The sequence below is a fragment of the Hylobates moloch genome, unplaced genomic scaffold, assembly GCF_009828535.3.
Source record: "Hylobates moloch isolate HMO894 unplaced genomic scaffold, HMol_V3 SCAFFOLD_5, whole genome shotgun sequence".
Classification (NCBI taxonomy): Eukaryota; Metazoa; Chordata; class Mammalia; order Primates; family Hylobatidae; genus Hylobates; species Hylobates moloch.
Genome location: NW_026652280.1, coordinates 32,272,967 through 32,282,628, shown reverse-complemented (window position 1 = coordinate 32,282,628; position 9,662 = coordinate 32,272,967). Strand labels below are relative to the sequence as shown.

The 9,662-nt window shown below is 45.4% G+C and overlaps 1 pseudogene; it reads right to left on the bottom strand.

Moving 5' to 3' along the window:
• Positions 1-6,369: 6,369 nt before the first annotated feature.
• Positions 6,370-8,099, bottom strand: LOC116468564 (elongation factor 1-alpha 1-like; annotated as a pseudogene).
• Between the last annotated feature and the right edge of the window lie 1,563 nt (positions 8,100-9,662).

The following is a 9,662-nucleotide window of genomic DNA, read 5'->3' as shown; positions in this document are numbered from 1 at the left end:
ATCATATAAATTGTGCCTGATGGTAGTAAATGTTCGTGTCAGTTCCTAATTACAGATTGATTAATTGGCTGGTGTGATCTGTATTACTAGTTATATAAGAATATATGAGGTTGATGATAAATTAGGGCTGGTAATCAGAGCCCAGGACCATGGAATATTTCCAACTGCGTCCCCCTTTTTGGGGGTGGGGAAGCCATTGCCCTTTTCCTATCTTGTTCCTGTCAGAGGCTTCTGGGAGGGTTTCTGTTCTATGGATTTATTGATTTTGGCAACACTTGAGTCAAGAAATACTTATTATTTAGGTAATATACATAAGCGTTTGTGTAAAATTTTTGCCATGCAGTGCTCCTCTTTTTGGCTGTAGCAGAGATGAATAATGACAAGCTCATTAAGTTCAGTTGGGCTTATTACAGCCTGCTGGGCCCACAAAGTTCCAGGGGTTGGATTTGGCCTAGAGAGCAGGAATCCAGAGAATGAAGACATGAGGCACTTGATCAGTGTCTAGAAAACCAGTCCTTCTTAGGTGATTATGTCTTTTTGTTTCCTTAGAAGCTAGAGTGTTAAATGGTCCAGAATGTACCTTGCACTTTTTTCTAGGAACATTAGACCTTGGTGGATGTCTTTCAGGCAACTTGCCTGGGATGTCTAATTGTTAGTTCTCAGCTTTTGAGAACATCATTTACTTAGAACAAACCCTACTTCCATCATCTTTGCTTCTCTCCCACTCATACTTCGGGCTGAAGGTAAAGAGGAAGCAACATGGGCTAAAACATGTGGGAGGAGGGAGGGAGAATCTGAAAACCCAGGGGTGGACCCTGGTTTCAGGGAAGGGGCCTGAGACTTGATCCCGTGTTCCTTGGCCTCTGAGAAGGGATGAGCAGAGGAAGAATGGCAGAGAAACCGGTGGGAGTTGAATCCTCTGAAGATGCAACATCCCATGGGCTTGTTACTAGAGAGAACCATCAGCTGACCTCTCCCCTTGACAAGCAAGCTGCCATGGGAGCAACGATTTATTGCCATTGAGGGTCATGGGTGACCTTCCTTTCTTGGGGATTTTTTAATAAGGTTATTGTATCATACAGCATCATGCCACAGAGCACAGCCTCTGCCTGAGTTCCAATCTTAGTTTTACCACTTAACTCTGTTATCTTGGGCAAGTTACTTAGCTTTTCTATGCCTCAGTCTCCTCCTGTAAAGTGGGGATAATGATAGTCCTACATTATGGGGTTGTTGAAAGGATTCAGTGAGTTAACAAAGATATGGATGCTGAGAACACTGCCTGATACATTGGACACATCAAAAAATGTGGGGAGAGAGCTGTTTTCATTGTTAACTAATGTGATCTCAAAACAGCCCTGGGGATACACTAGGGTGGAATACTAAACTCCTTTGTTGGGTAAGACAACTGAGCCCCAATGTAGTGAACATCTTGCTTCTGGACAACAATTTAAGTAGTGGTAAGGTTGGGGCCAATCGTGGTGGCTCATACCTGTAATTCCAGCACTTTGGGAGGCTGAGGCAAGCAGATCACCTGAGGACAGGAGTTTGAGACCAGCCTAGCCAACATGGTGAAACCCCATCTCTACTAAAAATATGAAAATTAGCTGGGCATGGTTGTGCCTGCCTGTAATCCCCGCTACTTGGGAGGCTGAGGCAGGAGAATTACTTGAACCCAGGAGGTGGAGGTTACAGTGAGCCAAGATATTGCACAACAGCAATTCAGCCTGGGTTACAGAGCAAGATTCTATCTCAAAAAAAAAAAAAAAAAAGTAGTGGTAAGGCTGGAACTAAAACCTGTGTCCCCTGACTCTCATCCTTAGTGTGAGAGGCAATGTCCCTGCAGACGAGGCCAGTAGTATTTGTTCAGAGGATTCCTAGTGTCCACACTTGCATGGAACAATCCTGCCTTTCTTTTAGCTTCCTTGGGCTGAGGACTGAACTCTCATCTGGCAAAAGCAGAGGCTTCTCTTGAGTGAATGTATTTCTTTCCCCTTGATTTTCAATTTACACTTTCCCCAACTTGGTAAAATGATCAGTCTACTTCTCGCTAATATGGCATGATATGATATAGGGGCCAAACTGGGCCTTCTAACTTCCTTTGAGTTAGCCCTTTGAGTGTGTTAGGGTTTTCTTTGGGACTCCATTTGAGGCAGCTAATGTGTGGTGTGACTGAGAATATCACACAACTTAGGACGAGGGAGACTGATACCCAATGCCAGTTTTTATCACTAGGGAGTTTTTGCTGCAAGTAACTGCAAGTAAATGAAAATAAACTAAATTAAACTTAACACCTAATGAGGTGTTTTTTTTTTTTTTTTAATTTTTTTTTTTTTTTTTTTAGCTTATGGAACAAGGTATCCAGAGTTATGGCAGTTCCAGAGGTGTGTAGTTCAGCAGCTCAATGCCATCTCAGCCTCTGTAATCTGTTTGACCTATCCACCTTACCAAGTTCCCCCATGGCCACAGACGACTGCTGTGGTACCAGACATTACATATACATTAAGTGACTCCCAGAAAAAAGATGTTTCCTCTCGTTTGCCTCTTTATTAGCTGAAGTTTCTCAGCTGACATTTTCTCAGGTCCTACTGCCCAAGATTGGATCACATGTTTGCCCTAAACTAATCATTGTCAAAGGGACTGAGACAACTGTGATTGGTCTAGACCTATTATGATTGATTCCTTGGTGGTCTGGGGAGAAGGGCCACCTTTCCTGAACATATGGCCTGGTAGAAAGTGACACCAAAACAAAATGGAAACTGTCAGCCACAAAAAGTAGATGTGTGTATATGTGCAGGGTTAGAGGAATTTGTGTGTGTGTGTGTGTGTGAAGTGGGTAGTCAACAGTGTCTGCTCTGGGCAAATCACACGAAGTCCCTGAAAGGCAGGAACCAAGAAAATCCCCTGTTAGGTCCATAGGAATGAAGATTAAAGTGCTCCAGAAGAAAACCACAATAAGTAAGGCATATCTCCAATATAACTTTGGTTTCTATTCAGCTCTTCTCATTTTGCTCTTTATAATACCTTGCAATGAGAGATGGCTTTCACAACTTTATTCTGCACATCACCTGGAGGTATCAGATGGTAAATCTGTAAACAAACCACACACTATTGTGTGATACACAGGGGAAGTGTGGAGTCTCCATTCTCTACTCCTTCTTTCAAATGGGCCCAGTTGACACTATCTCCAGCTTCAGAGGAGGATCCTCATGACTCCTGGCTAATCAGAGCCTGGCATTCCCTTGGCTCTGGTAACGGGTCTGGAGATGGGCAAGTTGGCCCAATCAGATTGAAGGAAAGGACTGCAGTTGCACCAGGGGAAGATTCCTTTTTCCCATTCCTGCTGTGTGGGAACAGGAAGCACCCAGCTCTACTGTCCCTGGATGCCATCTTGTGAACACGAGGGGACAGATATTAAATTATATCTGACAAGAGGAAGACAGAGCTGAGCAAGGGAAAGACACTAGGGCCTCAGCAGCATCACTGAGCTGAAGCTGGGGTCTCCACCTTTGATCTTGCTGAGTAAAATGACAGTTTTCCTTATGACTTAAGTCAACTTGAATTGACGATTTTGGCTACTTGCAGCTGAGAGCATCCTTATTGAAACAGGAATCAGTTATTTTCTTTTACAAATGAAGAAACTGAACAAGAGAAAGGAAGTGAGCTGCCTCGGGTCCTATACCCAACAGAGTGGTGGGTAACTGAAAGCCAAGTCTTTTGACCCTGAGGTGGCTTTTTTTTTTTCTACCCAATTCCCTCCTATCATGGGGGACTTCTTATCGAGCAAAAATTATCTTGAGGTGCTCTGAGGAGTCTGAGGGGAAGGGTGAAATGTTTCCTAGGGCACCAATAGGGTCTGGATGGGAAATCTAATTCCTTCTGGGTTGGCTGCTGGCTGCCATCTGGTCGTAGATAATTATTACCCTGCCCTTTCTTTGTCTAACTGGCTCTGCAGTAGGAACAATTGATTCCAATGAATTGTGCTGGTAAACAATATCTTCTGCTTCCTGGGGACAACTTATAAAACAAAGGATGAGGGTTCCCCCACTAAGAGGGAGGGAGCAGGATGGAGAAGGGGCATAGACTAAGGAGCCATGGTAACAGGCACCTCTGAGTTTGGTCATGGGGAAAAGTCAGGCTCGGGCAGACCCAGCAGCTGGAGCCATTGTGAGGTTGTTCTAAGGGCCACACCACTCCATCTATGACACTCTTAGTTTCAGAAAGGAGCTCACTGGTAGAATTCCCATTGCATGGAAGTTGGTCTGTGATGCACACCAGCTGTAACCTGGCTGATCCCAGGGGGAGCTCTGGGGCTAAAATGGCTCATCAGAGTTGTTCCATATTAGGTGGAAATAGCCTGGCCTTTACACTCCTACCTTCATTTGTCATTAGATGTGGGCTACCCTTGGAAGGATGTGACTTGGGGCTAGGTGGCTCTCTGCAGCCGAAGTGATCCTGGAGGGGCTGACAGCAGAGGGGTGACCTCTGACTGTGTTCCTGGCAGCTGCATCACTAGTCATTCTTGAAGGGGATCTGGGTGGTGCATCTGTGTTCATCATACCTTTCCCTAGCAACTACTCACTGAGAATTTCTCATTTTGGATTTTCCTCCTTAGATTCAAGGCAACACTGCCTTGAATCTCACATCATACAGTAACTACTGTATGGTAACTTAGTCTGTATTGCCCAAATGTGTATTTTCGTGGGAGTTCTGGGGACTGTGACTCCATCTCCTTGCCCAGCCATGGTGATTCATAGGGGTGGGGCTTCTTGAACACGGAGACTGTTGCACTATCTAGGTTTATGCCTCATGTCTGCTGTGAACCCTGGTGGCAATGCGATGCTCAGCAACTAGCAGTCCACCTTAAGTCTTAGAGGCCACCTCTTGGCTTCAGAAGGGCCTATCAGGCTGGGAAGTGGTTCTGGCCCTTTATGGATGGATGGTTAGAGTCAGTGCTGTTATCATCGTCTAGCATAATATATATTTTACTGTCTGGCTCTTGCTGGGGCCAGAAGTGGGACCTAACCCCAGTCTGTGATGCAAGTTAGTTGCAAAGCCTGACTTTGTCTCTTTTTCCCCGTCTATAGAACACAGATAATATCTTCTTTTCTGTTTGTAATAGAAGACTATTGTGAAAGCAAATCTAGTAACAAATAGGAAAATAAAAAGAAGCCTACAGAATTGTGAAACAGTGCCACTATCATGTCGGTTATTATCAGAAGTGGCTGCTGAACTGCATGGAAACAATACTTCATATGCCTTGGCTTCATCCTAGAAAAGACAGATGCCAAATGCAAAGAATTTGACTTTGGCCTAGTGGTTCTCTGTGCATCAATTTTCTTTGCAGAAGAACCAGATCCTTTTCCCTAGAAGACCCAGCTTGAATCTCACCTCTGTATTGGTTAGTGATGGATCACTTTTCTGATCTGTTTGCCTTGTGTTTACTCCTGTCACACTTACCAACCTGGTCTTCCGAAAGTCTTGGTTCGGTGTGTAACACGGGTAAGTGGATCAGCTCTTGGAATTATCTCCCTTCTTTTTCCCATGCAGAGCCTCCCAAGTTCAGAGACAGATAGGGCTTTGGGCAGCAGAGGCATTCCCAGACTGTGGCCCACAATTGAGAGGAGCTGGCGTGGGTGCCTGGAAGGTGGCCAGAGATGCTGGGAGATGGGCATGGGGTCAGAGCTGCCCTGTGGCACGTATTGGGCTTAGAGACTCATGGGATGCACTGACAGAGACTTTAATGATAATTTGTTGCAATTCCTGCCTTTTCTTTCCCCTCCCCTACCAATTTAATAGTCAAAAAACATTTTTGGAGCACCTTAAACATGCCAGGCCCTGTGAAAGGGAGGGGAGATTAACATTGAACAAAACAGATTAAAATCCCTGGCCTCATGGGACTTACACACTGGTTTAAGGTTCTTCTGAGGGAAGAACATTCATTCCTGGGGGTGTGAGCAGCATGTGCAAAGGCCCTGAGATGGATCCTGGTCTGGCAAATTTGAGGTATAGCTGGTGGGACCGGGGAGAGTGGCAAGTAGGAGATGATCAGAGAGACAATAGGTGCTGACAGTGGAGTACCACAAAGGATCCTGCAGGTCTTTGCAAGGACTCTGGCTTCTGCTCTGAGTGAGACAGGAGTCATTGCAGGGTTCTGAGCTAAGGGTAGCATGATCTGGCATGGATTTAAAATGGTGTGTCTGGCTGGTGAGTAAATAGACTGTAGGAGGCAAAGGGTGGAGCAAGGAGATCAGTAAGGTGTCTGTTGTAGTAATCCAGGCAAGAGGGAGGGTGGCTTGGACGGGGGCATATCAGTGGAGGTGATGAGAAGCAGTTGGGTTCTAGAAGCATCATGAAGCCAGTACTGGAAAATTTTTTTTTCTCATTAAACTTTTTTAATGGGTCTCAAAATTCTGTGACAAATTTTTGGTCAAGTTGTTTCCATTAAAAAGTACTGATTTTAAAAACTAATAACTTAAAACCGCCACACGCAAAAAAAGAAAACCAAAGTGGTCCACAAAACATTCTCCTTTCCTTCTGAAGGTTTTACAATGCATTGTTATCATTAACCAGTCTGTTACTACTAAACTTAAATGGCCAATTGAAACAAATAGTTCTGAGACCGTTCTTCCACCACTGATTAAGAGTGGGGTGGCAGGTATTAGGGATAATATTCATTTAGCCTTCTGAGCTTTCTGAGCAGACTTGGTGACCTTGCCAGCTCCAGCAGCCTTCTTGTCCACTGCTTTGATGACACCCACCGCAACTGTCTGTCTCATATCACGAACAGCAAAGTGACCCAAAGGTGGATAGTCTGAGAAACTCTCAACACACATGGGCTTGCCAGGAACCATATCAACAATGGCAGCATCACCAGACTTCAAGAATTTAGGGCCATCTTCCAGCTTTTTACCAGAACGGCAATCAGTCTTTTCCTTCAGCTCAGCAAACTTGCATGCAATGTGAGCCGTGTGGCAATCCAATACAGGGGCATAGCCAGCGCTTATTTGCCCTGGATGGTTCAGGATAATCACTTGAGCAGTGAAGCCAGCTGCTTCCATTGGTGGGTCATTTTTGCTGTCACCAGCAACGTTGCCACGATGAACATCCTTGGCAGACACATTCTTGACATTGAAGCCCACATTGTCCCCGGGAAGAGCTTCACTCAAAGCTTCATGGTGCATTTTGACAGATTTTACTTCTGTTGTAACATTGACTGGAGCAAAGGTGACCACCATACCAGGTTGGAGAACACCAGTCTCCACTCAGCCAACAGGAACGGTACCAATACCACCAATTTTGTAGACATCCTGGAAAGGCAGGTGCAAGGGCTTGTCAGTTGGACGAGTTGGTGGTAGGATGCAGTCCAGAGCCTCAAGCAGCGTGATTCCACTGGCATTGCCATCCTTACGGGTGACTTTCCATCCCTTGAACCAAGGCATGTTAGCACTTGGCTCCAGCATGTTGTCACCATTCCAACCAGAAATTGGCACAAATGCTACTGTGTTGGGGTTGTAGCCAATTTTCTTAATGTAAGTGCTGACTTCCTTAACAATTTCCTCATATCTCTTCTGGCTGTAGGGTGGCTCAGTGGAATCCATTTTGTTAACACCAACAGTTTCACACCCAGTATGTAAGCCAGAAGGGCATGCTCTCAGGTCTGCCCATTCTTGGAGATACCAGCTTCAAATTCACCAACACCAGCAGCAACAATCAGGACAGCACAGTCAGCCTGAGATGTCCCTGTAATCATGTTTTTGATGAAGTCTCTGTGTCCTGGGGCATCAATGATAGTCACATAGTACTTGCTGGTCTCAAATTTCCACAAGGAGATATCGATGGTGATGCCACGTTCACGCTCAGCTTTCAGTTTATCCAAGACCCAGGCATACTTGAAGGAGCCCTTTCCCATCTCAGCAGCCTCCTTCTCAAATTTTTCAATGGTTCTTTTGTCGATGCCACCGCATTTATAGATCAGATGGCCAGTAGTGGTGGACTTGCCCGAATCTACATGTCCAATGATGACAATGTTGATATGAGTCTTTTCCTTTCCCATTTTGGCTTTTAGGGGTAGTTTTCACGACACCTGTGTTCTGGCAGCAAACCCGCTGTGAAAAAGGAGTATTGGAAAATTTAATGACAGACGAGGATACTGGTACAGAGAGTGATTTGGGCCAAAAAGGAATGATCTACTTGAAGTTGTATAGCTAGTGGCAGACTAGGACAAGAATAGCCTGGAACAAAACTGACTTCTGGGCCTGAACATTGCTTCCCTTGTGTTTGAAGTGCTTGTTGGTTCATGGAGGTGTGCTTGTGCTAGTGAGTGCTGTTAGTGTGTGCCTGTGTGTGTATTAGTGTGCCTATGTGTTAGCACGTGGGGTCCTTGCATGTGGGGGAAGGTGAAGCTGGGCTGGAGCAAATGAAAGCAGCAGTTAGAGGGAGCTGTGCCTCAGCTGACCACCTCCCACCTTGGAGGAGTCCATAACCATTGTGTGCCTCTCCCTACATCCATCCTGCCCATGCCTCCTTCTGGCCCCTTTGGGCCCAGATCCTTCCCCACCCAGCCCTGCTGGTCCCAGTGCAGGCTAATCTGGCTTTCATGAGGCAGTCCTTCCCCATCTGTTCCAACAATGGTAAGGAAAGATTGAACCCTTAGGGCTTCATTCTGACTTTTTTTTTTTTTTAACATGTAATTTGCTCAGTCCAAGTCCCAGGTGACCAGCTCTGTGACTGGGTATCTCTTTGTGGCTTGGAGCTGGAATGGGGACAGGAAGGCACGGCAGATGGGGTAGATGGGAGAGGATGACTCACACAAGATAGTGGCAGAAACAGTGATGGGATGATGTCTTTGTGTGACTCCAGGAGAAAGTAGATATTCAGTAATCACCTGGGAGAGATGCCCGTGACACTAGATGGGAATAGGGATTTTCATTAGAATACCGGAAAGACCACACTGGCCATCACTGAGGCCCAGGGTTCCTCCTTGAAGTTTTCTGTGCGAGCTTCTCCTGGTTCTCGCACCAGCTAGCTGTGACGTGAGGCGCAGGCAGTGCTTCTCCTGATTAGCTATCCTAGACACGTTGGCCAGGAATTTATATAGGACTTTGGTAAGTCCAGTCATATTTTAGCATGAACTTCATCCTGGGGTATTGATTACATGAAGATGCAAATGTCAGTTCCCTGCTATCCACCAACCAGAATGGACATCATGAATGATTTGGGGCAAACATCCCCACGTTTGTTTCAAGTCATTGCTTCCTAAAAGTGCTCACTAGAATTACCTGGAGAGCGATTAAAAATTAATTTTATTTAATATAAAAATGTAAAAAGTGCTACAGTGACAAATCTTCCCATACCTCATTAGTGCATTCCCCTCCACTGTGTTACCACTGTTATAGGGTCTGTGGTACCCTCTCAGAGTGTCCCATGAAAGCAAATATTGATAGAGATTCTTCTTTCCTCTCACCCACTTTCTGTACAAAATGAAGAATTCTAGGCATATTGCTCCACATGCCACTTCTTTCACTTAATGTATTTTAGATTTCTTTTTACATTGGTACATAAAGGATTTCACTTTGGGGTTTTTGTTGTTGTTCACAGAGATGGACAGCCTGGCCTGGTCTGGTTCCTCAGTGAAGAGGAGCCCACCACTGCCTGTGCCAGTC